This window comes from Terrapene carolina, unplaced genomic scaffold, assembly GCF_002925995.2.
Source record: "Terrapene carolina triunguis isolate 2854851 unplaced genomic scaffold, T_m_triunguis-2.0 Scaffold120, whole genome shotgun sequence".
Classification (NCBI taxonomy): Eukaryota; Metazoa; Chordata; order Testudines; family Emydidae; genus Terrapene; species Terrapene triunguis.
This window is the reverse complement of record NW_020664471.1, coordinates 700,964-723,314: the sequence shown is the minus strand read 5'-3', so window position 1 is coordinate 723,314 and position 22,351 is coordinate 700,964.

Here is a 22,351-nt window from a genome sequence, read left to right as displayed (position 1 = left end):
GTCCTCCCCTGTAGCTATCCCAAGGTCCCTATCTGTACCTGACCTCCAGGTCTCTTCAACCATATTTCTCCTCAGCTCCCTCACCTCCAACCTCTCCTGTTTCCAAAGTCCCTCACGGGGATTAGGGTAATGAGAGACAGTGAAACAGATAGAGACAACAGACTGAGAAATAGACATGCAGACAGAGAGGGACAGACATATAATGAATGAGGCCTAGCTAGAAAGGGATAGACAGATGATTGATAGAGAATGACAGATAGACCAATGATAGACAGACACAGGTGATAGCTAGATCGACAGACAAACAGATAACACTATTTTTTGTTCAAATACATAAATTCCCTGTCACATGGTATGATTTTATTTATATGTTTCACTGACGGGGGCAATGGGAATTTGTTGTGACCAATTAGATAATACATGAGACGGGGTCAGAGGCTGAGGGCTGATATGGCTTAATAATATCATGTAGGAACTGTGACTGCTTGAAAGCTGTTCTGGTGGTTTCAATACAATCCTGTTTATAAAAAACAATTCTGGGAACACAATAAAGATTCAGATAAACAAGTAACTGTTTATCTGGATAACTGTGAGAGGGGAAAGACAGCAGAAGGTGGAGTTACTGGGTATGTGCTTTGTGCCGGGGGAAGAAAATGAGAATTGGTCAAGAGGGAGTTTTGGATTACAGCTGCCTTTTGTGGGCAGTTTGATTTTACATCTTGCTTTTTAATGTAGGTCATGAATCCAGGTACTATGAGCATGGACCCATGAAAAAATCAATAAAATAGAGGAATCCAGGGTAAATTAAGTTTTACATTAATAAACATGGGCCATCTTCATCCCAAGTTTCATTCCATGGGTGAACTGGGATGATATCAGGGATGTATTTGTCCAGTTTTATTTGTAATCACTCTATTTGGGAGTCTAAACTAACTAACACACTGAATAGTATGAGACTCTCTTCCCCTCTTGCACCTGTGTGTGTAATGGACAAAAACAAGATGGGTTTAGTGTATTATTAATTATCATTATTATTATTCATAACCATTTATTTATTTAGAGTAGCTCCTAGAAGCCTCAGTCAGGAATCACAGCTCAATTCTGCTATGTGCTGTACATGTAGATTAGAGACAGTCCCAGCCCTAAAAGCTCTCAATCTAGGTAGCATCCCTTTATGGATATTTGTGTGTGGGCATCTTTGTAAGGACTATTTTAAAATTATAAATAAATCATTAACAAAATATAGACTTTTTCTGTTGTGAATTAGTCTATTAAAATGCATTTCATAAATGTTCTTTAGTTGAAAAACAGAAATACCCCGAATATTCCAAAAAAGGTTCAATTGAGAAAATAACTTGATTCTACTGTATCAAAGCCTGTAATAAATCAAACAAAAATAATTATAACTCAGAGCTCTGCTGGTTTCAACCTACAGGTATTGTCCATAGTAGGCTATCTTTGATTGAGAGATGTGCTGTGAAATAAAGCCCCTCACTCACTTTAAGGTCGAGATGATGCTGTGGCTTCATATTTAGATCATGGCTAGTAGATAAATCTAGGATGCAATTAGTCACCTATGACATGACTTCATATTTCCATTTAATTTAGTAACAACAGTTGGTTCCAGAGGGGGCAAGTGAGATTTAGTTTATTAACAGAGTTTCTAGGATAAGTGAGCAGAAAGATTTGAAAGGGATGATCTGAGAAGTCGAGATGCGAAGGGAAAATATTCTGAAAGGGACATAGAGTTTCTTAAGGATTTTAATACAGAGAAATGTAAGTCTTGTCTCATAATTTTCTCAACTAGGGCTGTATACATTAATATACATATATTTAATATATATTTACAATCAAACAATCTTATACATAATGTTTGTGTGAATTGATTTTACTAGTGCTTAAAATATTTTACTAGTGCTGTCATTTCAGCTGTTATCTGTTGTCTAGTTTTTTAGCTCACTAGTTGTTTTATTTTGATTTATTTTAGTACAGTGGGTTCTATTGAAACAATGAAAAGCACCTATGTTCTAAAAGTAAAACATGTTTTATCTGGAAAAAAGTGCATTCATTTATACTCAGATGATAAATTTTGTTCATAATCAGACTGTTAAGATCTGGTAAATTTATATATTAATTTATGTTTTAATTTATAAAATCCTGGTTAGACAAATACAAAAGAATTAGTAACTGCCTATTGTATGCTACAGAAGAAATTCCACAGTTTAGTGTTGAGATGTCCAGTGTTTCACAAATTTAGAATCCTTTCTTTTTTAATACTGGACCAAGTCCTGTTCTGACACCTGTTAATGGGGTTGTAAGTAAGTCAGAACAGAAGTTGGTGCAGTAACTGTTAACTTTTCAAGGACTTCCTAGCTCCTGGCAATTGATGGCCCAAAAAAATGAGCTAAAATAGTTTAACAAATGCAAATGATATTTAAAAGATAAGAAATACCCAAAGAAGTAAAATTCATAAGACATTAACCATATTAAATTTCAAAATTGATCATCTTTAAAATGTCAAATTATATAAGTCAAACATTGCAGATTAGTTAAATAAGCAATGGCAAAAGTTGTTTATGTTCAACAGATCTCTGCCAAGCTTCCCTCATTACTTTTTATTTTTTCTAATAAAGAAAGATCAGGTGATCTTTTTCTCTTAATAGTAACTTTATGTTCCAGTGAATCTGAATTTGATTGTCACTCATTCTCCCTTGTGTGTCATTATCATAACTTCACATGACTTCAATTAAATGAAAGGATTTTTTCCCCTAAACCTCCTGTCTTACCCCTCCCATGTCGGCAGGAGTAGACAGTATTCAGAAACTGGCACGAAGGTGAGGCTCTGATACAAGGAGCTTGCTGTTTCTCTGTGACTCATTTGACATTAACATAATTATGTTACAGAAGTCAAAGTGGTTTTCAAACTATGAGTAATGCACAATACTAGAGAGAGTGTTTACAAGACAGCAAGGCATATCAACTAGCTGAAGTAACCAGCTGCTGATAACTGCTGAAGTAAGTTAGGGAATTAAAAAGTCTTACAGTAAAATTATCCTTCTTTGGAATTCAGAATCATGTACAGAAATGAGATAGGTAGTGTATTTTGAAGAAGGATCCAGAACCGACATCATACTGTAATCAGGATCAGACTGAGACTGTGGGTAGTTCACACAAGAAGTCTTCCCTACATTTCTTCCCACGTGCATATTTATGGAAAAGTCGTGTTCAAATGATAACACTGATCTTTTCAAGAAGTGAGTGTGTACACAGAGTTCATTTCAAAATGCAAGTGACAAGCATCCTGTCAGCAAAGACGAGAGAGGATCAAAAACCAGAAAAAAAAATGAGGTCATCCCACAAATATTTTGAGTCTATAGTGAATGTGAATTGACTCAAAGAAAGAAAACAGATAACAATAAGATACATTTGTTGTGTTTGTTTGCTCTGATCATATATTTTTAAATAAGTACAAGCTTAATTCTAGTACAGAAGAGAATCTTTGCTTTGTAATACAAATATTTAACTGAAAGGTTTATGATGCTGAGCATATTATGAATAAATACTAAAATGGTGTCTGCTAAATAGATTAAATGTAAGGAAAAATAAAAAAAAATAGTGGTGCCTACTTCATTCAAATGTAATTCTGCTCTGTTTAAAAAGCTATAGACACCTCATGGAAATGTTAGAAAAAAATTATTGAAAAACAATCTTGACAATATATTTTTTTCTGTTGATTTTTCGAAACTTGGTTTTTATTACAATAGACATTTGAATGAAAGTGGGACACTTGCTGTTTAGAAGTTTATCTATGTTGCCTTGCTATTCCTCACACAGGGCCTGACTCTGTGAGGTGCCGAGCATCCCTTGAGAAGTGCTGAGCACTGTGAACTTCCTGTGACTTCAACAAGAGTTGAGGGCACTCAGCACCTCCCAGGATTGGCTTATCAAACACAGTCACTCCTGTGGAGAAGTAAGTTACAGAGGACTGTCATTTACAGTAATCAGCAAACAGCTTTCTTGTAAAAGTGTCCGTAGTAATAAAAAGAGGGAAGGGAGAGCAATACAGAAAATATGTATAGATAGAAGTTTACCATGAGGCATCAGAGGATCTCTAAACAATTTTAAAAAATCAGGAACTCCAAACTTCACCTAAGCCACTCACATCGCTATGAAAAAGCTGCTCAGAACCCAATCAGACACTTAATATGCTGACATTAATCTCCACTGGCCTCTTGCAAAGATGGAGCAGTCCCAGAAGTGGTAAAAAAGAAGCATATGGGAAGGAAAAGTTGCAGAAAAAAATATTGCAATGGTGTCATCTGCTGATGATAATATTAACATGTTTCAGCGGACTGAGAGGCAGGACTCGTGGGTTTGCTGTTTCCTGTTCTGCCATTGATGTGTTGTGTGGCATTGGGCAAATCACTTCACTGCCATCTGCCTCAGTTCCCCGTCCCAGATGTATTGTAAGGTTTATTGTATACATAGCACATAGAGATCCTTGAATGACAGCTGCTACAAAAGTGAAAAGCATTATTATCAACATGCATGTACAGTGTCATTTGGTCAAAGAAAATTAAAACATTTCTTTCCAAAGCACAACCCTGCATTCAGAAACCAACCCTGCTTTGCAGTAAACATATCCAGCAGATTTATAATTATTGATGCATCAAGTGATTTTAACAATTTCTGTACTGTCATTTCATTGTGCTACACCACTGCACTGACATATCAAATGAAACTGTCTTTACATTTTATTTCAGTTGATTAGGGCAAAAAAAAATATGGAATTACAGAAGCTCACCTATCAAAGTGTTAGGAAATGTGTCCCACCCTTAGAATGGCAGGTTAATCTTCTATAGTGAAGATTATGTCAACACTTTCATTATAAAAACTTGTTTAATTCTATATTATTATTATAATAGCTCTTCCCAGATCCAATCTTAAGTACAGAGGCTTTTTGAGGCCCAGCAGTCAAGTACTCCTGTGATTAACTCTGAAGAGTTAATTGCAAGATCCTTCACCTCTAGCCCCTGGTTCCTCATAATGTACTTGATTCCAATGGAATTTCCTTCCTACCCTAGTTCTCAGGGAAGTTGCACCAGTACTTTGTTTTATTTCTCTAGAGGTGGCTCTGTGCAGCATCCATCTTGATGGCCTTTCTCTTTCCCATAAAATAATACCAATTCTGCCATGACTTACATCCTGTGAAAATTCCACATAACTAATTTGTGTTCTTACTTGGGGCTTTGAAAATTGTAAAGCTGTCCGCAAGTCAGCCTTCAAAATAATTTGGGGTAAAGCAGGGCATGCTGGGTCTTAGACCAGGTGTGATTAACAAAACTAAACCATTTCAAATAAAGTCCCACCACTTTTAAATCTTGTGAACTTTGCCGACTTTGTTCTTCTTTTTGTGTGAACTGAGTGAGCAAAATAGTCAAAGACACTTTTTTGGTGTTGAATGTTGTGAGGGTGCTAGAGACCAAGGGAGAATGAGTGAACATATTTACCTGTTTTAATTTAATTTTCTGATTGTAACAGTGTGAATTTACAGTTGGAGAATTGTCTACAGAGTGTATAGATCATATATAACATGTCTCTTTTTAATATGCTAAAGTAAACATAAGACATAATTAGGCCTCCAACTTGCAAAAAGTGCCTCAAAAAGTTTCCCTGGGATCCCTGTATACATGGACCTCTCCTTGACCAGTGCCGCCCCGAGGATTCAGGGGGCCTGGGCAAAGCAATTTCGGGGGCCCCTTCCATAAAAAAATGTTGCAATACTATAGAATACTATATTCTCGTGGGGGCCCCTGCGGGGCCTGGTGCCTGGGGCAAATTGCCCCACTTGCCCCCCCCCCTCGGGCGGCCCTATCGTTGACTGAAAGGAATCGGGGGGGGAGGGGAGTACTGTCTTAATGTCACCATGCTAGCACCTTGGGACCACATGGAAGCTCCTTCACTATAGCTCCATGCAAAAGAAGCAGCACAGGAAGTTGTAAGTATGGTCATTATGGTCAGACCACAGCCAGGAAGGGAGGACAGATGTGCTATGAACATAATTCATCCCAGGTAACATGCAGGGAATCCTCAGGGAGACCAGAGATAGTTGCCCTCAGAAAAAGCCCTATCTACAAAATTTCTACTGACAGGGGGGTGTGTGATAGCCACAGCGGGCTGGAAGCAGTGAGGAGACACAGGAAGGATTTCTGTAAGGTGGGACCTGGCCTTATGGGAGCTGCGGGTAGTGCAGAGGCATTTGTGTGGAGAGATCTGGTCTCTAGCAAATTCACTGAGACCTACAAATTCTGGGGCTGAACCCCCGACCTGTTCTGTGGGAGGAGAGTAAACTCTACAACAGAATGACTTTATAGAACTCTGCAAAGGACTCTCTGAGTTTTCCTTCCTTAATCACCCCCAGGGGTTTTTCTATGGGGTCTGATGATCTGGCCTAGCTGATGGATCTGAACATATTTTATGTTCTGTGGTCTACAGTGAGTACTGTATTACCATACTAGAGTTGGTTATACTCTAAGTTCTTTTGGGCATGAACTGTCTCTCACTAAGTGTGTGCGCAGTGCTTAGCACAACGAGGCCCAAATCTCAGTTACAGGCTGGGGGCACTACCATACTACAAAAAATAAACAATAAGAATATCTAATTATGTCCTTGATTTATGCTTTATTGTATGTTTGCTGGGAAATTGAGCCTCCAAGAATACACTATATGCATTTGTATATAAATGTTTAAAACGATAAAAAAATAAAGTTTCAAAAATATTCTTGGGACAAAGGCTTTATTAGATTCTGATGCATTTTTGTCATTGGTTTTATACAGCACAATTTCTGTTCCAAAAACATTTTTCAAGTTCTTTGGTCAAATCGCTTTTGAATTTTGAAAAATTAGATGTTAAATCGAGTGATATATTCAGGCCTAATTCTGCAAACACTTATGCATGTGCTTAATTCTGAGCTCATGAATAGTGCCTTTGGAACCACCGAGATTACTCACGTGATTAAAGTTAAGCACATGCCTAAATGTTTGCAGGGTCAGGACTTTAAAGTTTAGAATGCTGTCACCTTCTATGTACAGTAAAAACATTAAAGAAATTCACAAGTTTTATGTGAATCACTATTTATTTTAAAGGGCCCATTGTAGTTTGATGGATAAACTGTCACATAAAGTATGTGTCTTATCAAATTAAACATAGTGCAATATTCAGATAATGAGATTGGTCGAGTGGCTGAACCTTCTATTAAAAGAGAGATACCTCTATGCAAGAGGGGAACACTGCTTGTCATTATTTGGAAGAAGGCTTTTAATAAAATTAATTCTTAATACCTTTTCACTGAAACAAAGTCATTGATCTATGGGCAGGCACCAAGGGCCTGATCCAAAGCCCACTGTACACAGTGGGAATCTTTCCATTGTCTTCAATGGGCATTGGATCTGACTCTAAAAGAGTACCAGTTGCCTACGCATGGTACATCACCAAAAGTATCACCCTAGTAATTTCATTTGCAGATAAGGGAGAGGAAGCACTGACCTGGGAGTCATGTCACATATTTGCTGCAAGACCTTGGGCATGTCACATAATCTCTCTGTGCCTCAGCTTCTCTATCTACAAAGGGGGATAATACCTTTCTTACAAAGGTGCTGTGAGTCTTAATTCATCAATGTTTGTAAAGTGCTTTGAGAGCTTTGGATGGTAGGTGCTAAAGAAGTGCAAAATTGTTGTACTATACAAACACAACGGAGTTCAACTCAGATGGAGAATTTTCATCCATCCACATGCCAGAAGGATGGGAAGATGTTTTTCCACAATGAGCTGTTATCAACGAGTAAAGTCCAAGAGAAGATTAACATTTGTATTCTTATTACTTTATGTATGTAATGCTATAAATGTTCGTGTTGCTTGACAGATACAAAAAAAAAACACCACAGTTGTCTTGAAAACTTACAATCTAGATCCTAATTCTCTTACACAACCCACAAATGAGACTCCTCATGGGTGTGGGTGTCTGCCCTGCGGATCACATGGCAGGTGGTTGAAATATAACTTGTTGAGTGATGTTCACACACTCTAGCTGGGTAAGGAAGAGGAAATGTAAAATGGAGATCCTACAGGAATAAGATCATATAGTTGCTTTGATAGGTGGTAGTCTATATTTCATGGAGATTCTGACCTTTCTTTATTTTATTTTTTACATATTAATCTAATTGTTATGCTAATATTAAATCTGATGTTTCCAAAATTAAACTGAATGTTATACTTCAAAAGACCTAAATCCTTTGTTTGATGGGCAGTTACCAAATCATCCTCCTGAGCCATGAGCCAAGAGATTTTGAAAAGAACAGCTTCTCTACTCTCCTTTTCTGTTCATCAGCCTCTTCCCAGGATTCTGCATGTTCTCTCTACTCCAAATAGGTCCCTATCCAGAACTGAGAGGAAGGATCTTTGCAAACATTTCCAGTTTGTAAAAAAAAAAAAAAAAAAAAAAGCTGTCAACATTTTCATAAAAGAAAAAAATCTATAAAGGTTAAACTTTAAGGTGCTCTTTAGTACTATCTATTAACCCCACATTCAGGAGATGTCTATTTTCCTATCAAACTGCAATACAAATTAGGGCCCAATCCTGCAAATATTTACTACCTGGTGTGGTACTTACAGTACTATTACTAGTGGTTCCTTGTACTTCAATTAGAATACAATATAACTTTAATTCATACAAACTCTAAAACAAACTGCTCTTCATATACAATTACAAAGTTAAAAAATAGCAGGAGAGTGAGAAAATTGGGAAGTACAGCAAGGGAGAAAATCCTGATTCTCCTCTGACCAGCATTAATCCGCAGTGACCCCTTTGAAGTCAATGAAATTACACCGGTGTTTGTGAAAGGAGAATGAGGCCCATATTAATTGGGATATGAGGTGAGATGGAAAGTCGAGGACAAAGCTTCTTAAACCAACAATTGTGTAAGTCCTGGTCTATATTTAAAACTTAGGTTGATATAGCTACAGTGCTCAGGGCTGTGAAAAATTCACACCCCTGAGTGCCGTAACTACGCCAACCTATCCCTCAGTATAGACACAGCTAGATTAATGGAAGAATGCTTCTGTCAACCTTGTTATCAGCGCTTGGGGAGGCAGAGTTCCTACTGAGATGGAAAAACCCCTTCCATTGCTGTAGTCTGCATCTACACTATGGGGTTACAGTGGCATAGCCACAGCACCATAGCTACGCCTCTATTGTGCCTGTAGTGTAGACATGGCCTAAAATAGGTGGCCAGCGCTAGATTCATAAGTATGTCTTCCCTGTAAAAGAAGGTGCATTCTTACCTTAGGTTAGCTAACTTGAGTTAGTTAATTAGATGTAGCAGCTGGCTTTTAACTTTTAAAGTCTAGTTGGCTTTTAACTTGGGTTAGCAGCCTGGGGTTCATAACCTGAATTAAAAGCTGAGTTGCAGTGCCTTCACTGCTATTTTCACCCATTAACTAACCCGAATTGAGAACACACCTTTTTTCTGAAGCAAAAACATACCCATAGATTTTAAGATCAGAAGGGACCATTAGATCACCTAGTGTGACCTCCTGAATGTCACAGACATTACATGTCACCCAGTCCACTCTGTATCTAGCTCAGTTAGGTGAGCAGATGAAGTGGTGAAAGGCAAAGACAGGACTTGAACTGATGAAGTACCAGGGGAGTCACTCATTAACACTTCCCCAATTTTTGTAAGCAGTCTATTGGGGTCGGCACTTGTCAAAATAAATCTGAATGAATAATGGAGAAAAGATCAAAACTTATGCAAGTTTTTCTTGTGCATTCTATAGGTATTCTTTCAAACCCTGAGCACAACAGAAGAATTTGTATTTACTTTGTGATCATTGGGGTATCCCCTAACTTATTTTTCCTGGCAATGCTATATCAGAAAAAGTATCATCCCGGAGTGGGGGGAAGATAGCAGCATAGGGGACTATGGAGGGCTGATGTGGTTCGGCCACACTGGGGAAGGTGACTGCTGAGGAGGTGCACAGAGGGACTCCACATCATTTGTGCACAGCAGAACTGGTCTCCGTGTCCTCTCCGCAATAGGCCAGACCTGAGGGGAGAGAGTTAGGGACAGGCTGGAGTAGGAGCACTCAGATTTTTTTATGCTGACTCAGGTCTTCTGTCTGTCCATGACTATATGCATACAGTGGCTATAAACACCTGCCTAGGATGAGGTAACAGGCATACAGACCCTGCTCCAGTTTAGAGGCTGGAATGGTGGCTATGGTGGGGCTGTTTGGATGCTTCATATCCTGCCTGCAGATAGGCAAAGTCTTATAAACTTATCCCTTGGTCCTCATATGGGTCGAGGCTGCTCAAAATAAATGTGAGACCTGGAACAGCTCCATTTGTGTATGATCCAATGGGCTAACACAGAAGCGCAGTCTAGAGCAGCATCCAGGCGTATTCCTTTATAGATCTTCTCTAAGGAGACGTTCAGCTCTTTCAGAGGTCCCATATTTTGTTGCTGACACATATCTCCCAGATCATGGCGAGGCTGTTTGCATCAGCTCATGAAGCCTTTTACTAGCTACACCTTTTTATAGATGAATTCTGTCAGCGCATACCACTTAACTTCCATGCCTGTGGCAGCCATTTTCAGGCCTCACTATAGCAGTGTCCCAGTGGGTCAATGGGAAACCTATAAAGTAAGAGAAGGATGGTGTAAAAGTTCCTGAAAATGTCAATATTCTCTCTATGGTTCCAATTCAAAAGTTCCACTGTGCGTGAGGACTGCAGGATCAGCCCTAGAGTTGTATTTAAGAAAAATAGTAGGCCCGATCCATTTGTCATTAAAATCAATGGGAGATCTGTTGTTGACCTCAGTAAGAGCAGGATTGGGCCCTTTGACGCTGCTTTTACAATTCCTTTCATAAAGGTATGTATGATGCATATTTTAAAAAAAGATTACAACCATATACTCAAGTTGATTATTAAAGCCCTAAATCTGCAAACACTAGAGCACCTGCATGGCTATTTTAAGGATCTGGGCATAAATGAAATAAACATTAAAAAAAAAATTATAATGACCTACAAAATTGTAATACCACAAACAATCTCAATACATATTTAACTCAGGCAAAGCAAAACAAAAATAGTATGCATTTTATGCTTACTATGAATGTTCTTGTCTTTTCAAATACATTGGGCCCAACTCATTGCTGACATACAACCTGATTTTGAGAGGATTGCACAGAACATAAGGGAAACTGTTTAGAGAAGTTAAAGTCTAAACACACCCTTTTGAATAGCGGGCAAATCAGCTATAAATATGACCCATCAAATATATATTTGACTGTTAATTGTAAAATTCCTTTGCTTCAAACTCATGCTTACAAAAACAATTAGCAGCTAAAAAATCAAGGGCCAGAGTCTCAGCTGGTGAATATCAGTGTAGTTTCATTGCAATCGGTGGAGCTATGCCAATTTATACTAACCGCTCTTTAGTATCTGGTAATTTGGCACATCTCTAGTGTCTGCTATTAATACCAAAAAGTTGATTTTTATATGGTTGGAAAAGTCATGCAACTGTAAAAGTAATGTTAGAAGATAAGACTGCCAAAGCCAGAAGTGTCAAATTGAGCCCCTCCATTCTCAAAAAAGCAAAGAGTCCTTTCTCAAGCAAAACTCCCAGTAAAACACTGACCATAACACTATAAATGAGGAATGGAATGCCAGTCTTAACTGTGAATTTCCTGACATTTAACTGTGCTATAACCCTGATGTAATTTCAATGTATATTTAACTAAACATTTTACGATTTCTCTGATCCAAGGATCATACATCTTGGCCTACACCCCGTCTAAATGCAACCCTCTGTCTAAATGCTCTTGTGTTTGTAGTGAAAAGATTTTCTTCTCCTTGAAAGTTGTTTAGTATGGCAGACATCTGCCATACTTAAAATGGGATACTGTTCCATGTTTTACTTTGATCAGCTTTCACTCACAGGAAAATTGCTAAGTATAAGTATGTTTGATCTAAACTTTTTTTTATTAGAAACAGAACTTAGAGAAAAGAAAAAAAGTGGGAATCTGGTTAAACATGCAGCTGCACAGAACTGAATTCTGGAACAGAACATAGATTTAAAATCTCACAATAAAGTCAGTGTGAGATCTGCAAAACAGTTCTAAGAGGCCCTTCAAATGAGTAGTTTATGTTTTACACCTTTTCTTTCTCACATTTGGTGTTCAATTGTAAATTACAATACAGTTTCTAAATGTATGGGTCACATAATGCCCTCTCTCCATGAGGGAATGCTTGCAGACTTAGAAGAGAGCAGTTTTAGCCCTGAGTGTACTTAGTGTCATTGATACAAAAAGTGTCACCAAAAATCCTTCAGTGTTTACATCCAAAAGCAAGTAAATTATGGAAGTCACAATATGTTATTCTGATTAATTATCCCTCAGGCTATATGGGCTCAACCCTGCAAAATTATCTTAGGCAAATGTCACATTGAACTTCACAGGAGTTGTGTCTGAGTAAGAACTCCAGAACTGGGTTCTTTCTTTCTTTTTGCTTCATGGAGGGGAAAAAAGTATCTACTCTGCCTATCTGTCTAACCATATACAAGAGGTCACCTTTACTAGGCAGCCTTCTGTCTGGAGAAACCGCCCCCAGAGTACTCTCAAATGCAGTGACTAAAATTCTGGTCTGCCTTTATTAGAAGATCACCTCTGTTAAGCAATATTTTTTAAATTTTTGCTGATCACTTGAGCAGTAGCTTAAAGCAGAATTTTACTGTCTGTGACCTGCATATATTATAAGTTCCTAATGGTCAACTGGAGCACTGATAAAACAGTATTATGAACTTATGAGTAAGGATCATAGACAATTTATATAAACAGACAAATAGGTTAGAAAATCAGGCAGCTCGCTCCACTTCTCAGCAAAGATTTAATAGCTTACTGCTAAGTTTCAGGTAACTGAGAATGCCTTACTTTTACAAAACGTACTACCATACATTTGCTGATCTACTGTAAGAGCCTGAGTTTGCTCCCAATCAAGACAGTGGAACTAAAAATAATTAATAATATCATTAAAACTAAGCTTGACAAAACAAGCAAAGCCTATTTTGTGCAGCAGTTGCCTTGATTAATTTCTTGGTTTTCTTCATTTACTTATTAATTTGCAAAATCCAGTCATAAGCAATAGCTCTCCCAGTCATCAGAGCAAATTAAAGAAGTTCTTCTGTCATTACTTTTGGCTTAGGTCTATTTCTACTTACATGGGGGCAATCCTTGTTTGCTGCAATGGGAGTTGCACCCACATAAGTAGCACAGAACTGGGCCATTTATTTTTTATATTTTTATATATTTTATATATTTTTATAGTCCCATAATTTACAATAGTTTTAATGACTGACAGGGAGGGAGGGGATTTCTTGTCAGCTGATGATTACACCAGGAAATGCTTTTCTCATCGGTCTTTATTGCTTGTACATAATATACGTTAGTATCCCTGCTGCTAGAGTGGAAGTCACTTCAGAATGCAAAGCTTCCAACAGTACTTCAGTCAGCAAACCCTTCATTTTCAGAAATATGTGCATTCATTTGTGCATGCAGTTACTGAGATTGTGTGTGCAAATGGCCAGCTAGAGGCCTAACTACTCCTGTGTATACAAATTTAATTGTATGCACACACAATTCTAAACAAATCTAAGTGACCCTGCTAAATCCTGTCTCCAACCTACTGTCTTTGGAGAAACCCACTGGCATTAAAAAGAATACATATGAGATTTAGTATGAAGACATGGCAATCCGTTGTTAAATACATGGAGGATATCCAAAGTAAACTGGCAAATCTTACTAATTTCTCCCTTTACTAGTATCATTTTTTGCTGTTAAACATGTATATCTTTTGTATTGTTATGGCACAAGGTGCTGAAATTCCCCTAAAGATGACATACAGTAACTGCATCCAGAGGGGCAGGTCCTTAACTGGTGGAGATTGTCATAGCTCCATTGACTTTAGCCAGAGTATTGTGTGGGCTAAAGGGCTCTGGCAGTTGAAGCTCCGAGGTTCCTTTGCGTTGCAGACCAACTGCACAAAACACTGTAGACACCCAAGCTCATCTTTCTAGGCCATGTGGTCTCTGTGAGCAATCTGGGGTTCCCGGATGTAAAACTCAGGGACTGGTGCAGCAAGATGAGACTGAAGCAATAGAGGTGTGTGATGACCTGTTGAGAAACAAAGGTACAAGAGAGCTGCTTCGGGGAACAGGGCCTTATCTGAGGCTTCTGCAGGCAGGAGTTGCCTGTGCTGCCATTAGTTACTACCCCATCCAAGGAACCAGGATTTGTGTACATTCTATAAATAAACAAACTGCACTAAAGGATACCTGATGGTGAGTAATCAATTTCTGCTCCAAATGGGAAACTAACCCATAAAGCCTCCAAAATCTGATACTGCTCAGCAAAGGGGTAACAGTATTTACTCTCTGGACACTTTATGGGATATTCTGTAGACCCTGGTATATAATTTCAACCTTCCACAGTACACCTATATTTATTTCAGTATAAAATATTGTAAACTATTTAACACTTTTTATACATAGCAGCTGGTCTGTGCATTAGCTTTGCTTCACATGAATTCTTTAAAAACAATGTACTTAGATTACAAAAACATAGCATGGCCTAACCCTGAATTCCTCTTGCATTCATAATTCCCACTGAAGTCATTAGAAATTTTGGATGCATGAGAACTGCAAGATCAGGTCCTACAGACAACTTATCTTAGAATCATAGAATCATAGAACTGGAAGGGACCTCGAGTGGTCTTCTAGTCCAGTCCCCTGCACTCATGGCAGGACTAAGTATTATCTAGACCATTCCTGACAGGTGTTTGTCTAACCTGCTCTTAAAAATCTCCAATGATGGAGATTCCACAACCTCCCTTGGCTATTTATTCCAGTGCTTAACCACCCTGACAGTTAGGAAGTTTTTCCTAATGTCCAATTTAAACCGCACTTGCTGCAACTGAAGCCCTTTGCTTCTTGGCCTATCCTCAGAAGTTAAGTACAATTCTTCTCCCTCCTCCTTGTAACAACCTTTTATATATTAGAAAACGGTTATCATGTCTCCTCTCAGTCTTCTCTTTTCCAGATTAAACAAACCCAATTTTTTCAATCTTCCCTCATAGGTCATGTTTTCTAGACGTTTAATCATTTTTGTTGCTCTTCTCTTCTCCAATTTGTCCATATCTTTCCTGAAATGTAGCACCCAGAACTGGACACAATACTCCAGTTGAGGCCTAATCAGTGCAGAGTAGAGCAGAAGAATTACTTCTCGCGTCTTGCTTACAACACTCCTGCTAATACATCCCAGAATGAGGTTTGCTTTTTTTGCAACAGTGTTACACTCTTGACTCATGTTTAGCTTCTGGTTCACGATGACCCCCAAATCCCTTTCCTAGGCAGTAGTCCTTCCTAGGCAGTCATTTCCCATGTTGTATGTGTGCAACTGATTGTTCCTTCCTAAGTGGGGTACTTTGCATTTGTCCTTATTGAATTTCATCCTATTTACTTCAGACCATTTCTCCAGTTTGACCAGATCATTTTGAATTTTAATTCTATCCTCCAAAGCACTTGCAATCCCTCCCAGCTTGGTATCATTCACAAATTTTATAAGTGTACTCTCTATGCCATTATTTAAATCACTGATGAAGATATTGAACAGAACCGGACCCAGAACTGATCCCTGAGGGACACCACTCATTAGGCCCTTCCAGCATGACTGTGAACCACTGATAACTATTCTCTGGGAATGGTTTTCCAACCAGTTTTGCACCCACCATATAGTAGCTCCATTTAGGTTGCATTTCCCTAGTTTGTTTATGAGAAGGTCATGCGAGACAGTATCAAAAGCTTTACTAAAGTCGAGATAAACCACGTCTACTGCTTCCCCCTATCCACATGGCTTGTTACCCTGTCAAAGAAAGCTATCAGGTTGGTTTGACACTATTTGTTCTTGACAAATCAATGCTGTCTGTTAGTTATCACCTTATTATTTTCTATATGTTTGCAGATTGATTGCTTAATTATTTGCTCCATTATCGTTCTGGGTACAGAATAAATACTTATGTATACTTATGTTCGTAGGATACAATTTAACTTATTTTTGAATAACTTGGTACATCTCTTGTGTCCACTATTACTACAAAAAGTTTCCAGTGTTTATATAGATGGAAACATGGTTTTTTTCTTTATGTCAAAGAAACCAACTTTTAGCCTTGTTATTTATTTATTTATTTATTTTAATCGATCAGCATCTGCCTCAAATTCCAGGCATTTCACAATTTAAAAAATATATATTTATTACAATATTGCAAAAATCTGTAACTAACTGATCAGCCCATATGTATAATAAAGATAGACTCTCCAAAAATAATGATCCTGACACAAAATCAATATATCCCACCCGATAAACCACCCCATTCCCAAACGCCTGAGAAAAAAATATATGACCTAAATCACAGAGATAAGAAGTAATATTTATAGAGGACTTTTTGAGCTATTTACTAAACAGTAAGACCCACAATTCAGCAAAGCACTTAAGTGGACTCGGATAACTCATGAGCTGAAAGTCAAGCATGCAATTAAGTGCTTTGCTGAATCTGGTCCTATATTAGTTAGTTAAAGTTTTGGGGTGTTACTGATCCTTTTCCAAATTCCATATCAAACGTTTACACATATGCAAACTAAATCTAAAATAGAGTATAAGAACTTCAGGGACTGTCTCTTCCAGGTAAACTCTTTGGGGAAAGGATTGTCTTTTTGTTAGATACGAGTACAGTGTGTAGTACTATGGGACCCTGATTCCTGCTTGGGAGCTCTAGATATTACTGCAATACAAATATTGAATAATAATGTGTTTGTGCAGCACCCAGCACAATGAGAAGCCCCCATCTGATTGGGCCTCTGGGGACTAAGTTACTAACATAATTAAAATGATATCTAACAATAAAATATTTAACTACATAACTTTTCATCTGTGGCACTCCAGATTTTTCACAGTGGAAAGTAAGGGTATGTCTACACAGCAAAGAAAACCCGCAGCTGGCCCGTGCCAGCTGACTCAGTCTCACAGGGCTCAGGCTGCAGGGCTGTTTCACTTCTCTGTAGACTTCTGGGCTTGGGCTGGAGCCCAGACAGTAGGACCCTACAGGGTGGCAGGGCCCCAGAGCTCAGGACTCAGCCCAAGCCCAGAAGTCTACACAGCTATGAAACAGCCTCGCAGCCTGCGTCGGCTAGCATGGGCCAGCCATGGGGTTTTTTTTTTGCTGTGCAGTGTAGACATATCCTGAGTCTCATTATCCCTGCCTCACCGTGGCAAAACGGAGGCACAGCCTTCCCTACCCGGCCCTCCATCCAGTTTTGCAACTCCAATGTGGCCCTCGGGTGAAAAAGTTTGCCCACCCCTGGCATAGACCAAGCAACTGGCTATGACATGGGGGCTCTGTAGTGGGCAGGTGGAGTGTGGGGAGGTTGGAATCATCCTCCCACACTGAGGAGCATTTGCAGAGTCATTCCACAACCACTAATGCAACCTCAGAAGTCCTCACAGAAGCCCTCATAATTTATGTGCACTCTTTTCTCCTCCCCGGTGAACTCCTGCCCCATCCCTGCCAATCTGTCTATTGTGACACTCAGGGAGACCCTATGGCATGGCACGTTGAGGATTTGCATCCCCAGTGTGGGCTCCTTAAACCCTGCTTCCTCCCTCCTATTCAGTAGACTTGCCCTTGTTTTACCACTGTGTCCAGAGCTCCCCATGCCCATGGAGAGGGGTCAGGGTTAGCCCTGGTTGTGCAGATGATAGCAGAATGCTTTTGCATTTGTAATTAAGGTTTTCCCATTTAAAAACTGCATCCAGCCATTTTCGTTTCATTTTCCTTATGCCTTGTCCTTTCATGTCTGGACAAGTTACGGTAAAATTAAAGCCACAAAACAAGTCAGCACTGTCAAGAAACTGAAAGTTAAGACTCACCTACTTGTCCCTGTTACAGAAACTCTCACCTACTGTGGGGGAAGGGTCACTATGATCATCTGACTGAAAGATGAAATGTCAGCCTTGACTTTGAAATTGCTGGAGATTGTAAATCTGTGTTGGAGATTACTGTTATTTAAGATGAATATCTGTCTAGAAATTAACTTTTTTTTAATGCTTAAAATATATATTTGTAATGACTACAGCAGATTATAAAGTACACATTTACAGACAGGTAGGAATATACTCCATCACGTGTGACTGATACCATAATGAGTCCAAAGCATTTGTAATCTACCAGGTAAAAATACACAAAATCTTTGTGTGTGTGAGAGAGAGTGCATGTGTGTGTGTGATTGGGTGTATTTTATCTGGTAGATTACAAATGTGTTGGATCACTTATTATATCAGATCACTACAGTGAAACCTAGATCTCCAACAAGCAATTCCCATCTTAAAATACTCCTTTACAGTAAAGTCCCTAGGACACTTTTGTATGTAGTTAAGAACCATCTCTACTGGATCCAGCTTCCACTGAAGTCAATGGGAATCTTTCCATTTACTTCAATGACAGTTGAACCAGACATTTAGGTAGTTGATTAAATCAGGTTTTACTGATATTTTTGTACACACATAATCCCTGGGCCAAACTCAGTCGGTGTTTATGATTGCTTCCACCAATTTAAACTATTATGTGGGACCCCATAATGGAAAATCTGCTGGGGGTGAGGAGTTGTGACCACAAAGAGTGACGATAGCCTTCTCTCCCTTGAGGGGAACAATGCTGCAGGGTTGTAACTGAGGACTTGATCCAATGGCAGCAGGTCTAGGAGGTATAATCTATACTAGCCTGCATAAGCATTGGTGTATCTGACCTCGTATTTTGCATATTCAGTGGACACAGTGATTCTTTTGGAGCTAGTATAGTTTATTTGGTCACTTTTTGAGAAGTGGGTCTTTTCCATGCTGGACCCTAGTAACTCCCGAGGAGACCATCACATGAAATTTTCTTTGCTGATTACTGACTAGATAGACCATATCAGCTCCAAAGGAGTATTCATAGTCCATTGTGATAATCCAGCTACTATGCAAGAGTGCAAAGTCCATATGATAAAAACCTCAGGAAGGTTTCAGAGGAAGGAAACAGTGAATTGGCTCATTCAGCCAAAGAGCATGGCCATCTGCACTGTTTTTTTCCAAACACCTAAAAGCACTCATGCATATAAAAATAATGGGCCAAAACCTGGTGTCTTTAAATTGAGTAAAACTCCTACTGAAGTCAATGAGAATTTTGGCCCACAATTTTTGTTTGGTCTATTAGTAATTAAGTCTCCTTGCATCCCTGTGAAGTAGGTAAGCACAGTATTATTATCTCCATCTCACAGATGGGCAAACTGAGGAACACGGGGTAAAATTATTTGTCAAAACTCAGGGAGCTTGGAAGCTTGAGAGGCAGGACTAAAAGGACCAAGGGAGAAAATAACAGGAAAAAGGGAACAGAAAGAAGAAAAAAGAGGAATGACAAAGAGGTTAGGGACACAAGTGGGAGAAAAGGGAGAAGTGAAAGGAGGGGAAATAGAGAAGAGATAAGAGACGAAAAGAAAAGGAGAAGTTTCTGTAATCAGGAAATAGGGAGGAGTGCTATTGCTCAAACATAAAGCAAAACAGAGACCAGGAAAGGAGAGAATATATGAAAAGGAGATAAAATAAGACAGGAAGGAGGAAAATGAAGTTGGAGAGAATAAAAAATAGAGATGGAAGTAGAGACAGTGAATAAAGAAACATAAACAGAGGGACAAGGAGGAAAGCAAGAAAAGATGCTCACAAAACTGATGTGAACTAATCTTGTTTTTAAATATTTTACTGCTAATAATACAAGTGGTAATAATCCCTTACTTATTACATGCTAAATTCCCCCCTGAGGTGCACATACACAAATCTCATTGACTTCAGTAGGACTGTATGTAACACATTGGCAGTGTTTGTGTTGCATGCCCCTTTAAGGGATGTCTATACTGCATTTTAAACCTGGGTCTGTGGGACCCAGGTTTGTGTCTCCAAGCCTGTACTTGAGCATCCACACTGCATATAAACCTGGGCTTACACTTACTGGACCCGGGTCTCACAGAAATGCTAACATGTTCATACTGCACCACATACATCTTCTGATTCAGGTCTGCAGCCTGAGACATGGCTTGGACCAGAATCACAGCAGGACTCGGGCTCTGACCCATCCTCTTAGCAGGGTCCTAGTGCTTGGGACCTGAGTGCTTGCTGACCCAAGTCAGACTGATGTGCATGGATGGAAAGGGGGCTTAGGCTCAAACCTGAATCAGAGCCAGGGCTTAGTGTGCACTGTAGATATACCCTTCTTAATGGCTGCTACTGCTACTACTAGGAGTTACTACTTTCGGCCAAGATCTGTGATGCAGAGATCTGTGATGCAGAGATAATGGACCCAGGTTTATGCTGCTTACAACACATGCTGCTGACAAAACATGCATAAGCATCTGAGGTGGGAATTTGATGCCAATACAAATGCAAGAGCAAATATAGGAATCTTGCAATTCAGCTTTGGAACAGAAATATACTGTATAGGAAAAATCATAGCAAAGTGACTGCTTGGCCTGGAACTCTAGAATAGCTCTGCTGGCACAGTCAAAGAGCCCAGTTCTGTAATGGTTTTACATTGCTGTAAGTAACCCTGCTGAGTTCAACAGAGTTATTCCTCAGTTGCATGTGCAACTGAGAGGAAAATTAGGCCTGTTATGTTTATAGTAATATCAAAACTTAACAGCAGTAAAACCACAAAGGACTCAGGAAACCAAATTTCACCTAAGAAGTCACTAAGCAGGACAGATACTTAGGAAAGTAAATTTGATATATTTATATTTCATGAGGCCTGTGATATTTACCAGAGGAAATCATAGGTAACTTCACTGCTTAATGGAGTTACACCACTAGAAAACAAGTGAGAGATGAGAATTGGGCCCCTATATTATATAGCTTTCCCCTGGCAGATATCCCACAGCTCCATGCATATAATGGAAGGGGGAATACAGAAAGCTTTTGCTGCAGGGATTTGAGCCTTATTGCTTAGTTATATTACTGGAGGCCATATTTTTATTTTACTGACATACCCACTGGAAATGAAGAGGTGTGGGGGTGGGAGAGGCAGGATTTGGCCCAGAAGATGGTGAATAAAAGAATCCTTTTCTCTGTGCCAATTCAGGTTGGAGATTTTCTGAGAGTCTACAATAACAGAGCAGCAGGTTATTATTTAGTATGATTGCTCTTTGTAGAAATACCCAGTGAGTAATACTGTAGGTACTCAGATGATCATATACTGTACGTAGATCAAGACATAACAGCAATAATTAAAACAAACTTCATCTCACTGAAACTATTACTGTTTCAGTCAGACTACCTCCTGCGGTTTCTGGTAACACTAGAGAGAGGAAATCTAAAAGGATCAGGGAATATTTAGCTAGAGGAAGGTAGAATTTTTTTTGTGTGTGAAAAGTTGAAAAGTAAAACTACCAAAAGTGTTTAAGCATCTTGTGTATCTATTGTTTGCTTTTACTTCCTGACATTCTTGATAGCTATATTAGTTTGTATTAAGTTGAATCTAGCCCCAATCCTACGTCCCTTGCTGAGGTCAATGGGAGTTTGACATTGATTGAAATGGGAGCAGGATGGGGCCCTATATGTTAATGAAACAAAGCGTAAAATTCTGTTTTCATTTTTATTATAGTTCAATTCTTTCTTACTGAGGAATGCCATGCCATGAAATTTTACAGTGAACTAATTTTAAAACATGCACAGTTGCTACCGCTATGTTTATTCTAAGGGGAGGTGCTCTCTCATATCAAGGATTTGGTAAATAACACCTACTGTCAACAGCATTTTTCATATTAAACATATTTCCTTGTCAATGATGATACTAGAAGTAATGAAGATACATGAAGCATAAGCATCTGTCTGCTTCGTACTATATTATATCTGTGAAACACTGTGATCATGAAATAATTTTTAGTGACACTTAAAACAGGTTGACTATATTTATCTTTGTGAGGTGTTTCTAACCACTCTGAAAGATGAAGTAATGTATTTAACCTTTCTAATTGCCCCTGCTTATTTGTGTGACTTTGCTCTATTTAATTAAAAATGCTCCCTCCAAATAAATGTGCATGGATAATAAAAGTAGTTAAATAACCCTGGATAGTTGCTAAAGCTCTCTGTCTGTATTACAGCAGGCACCTGGTCATCACCACTCACTTAATGTTGCAAAACAGCTTCCATAATAACTCCCTG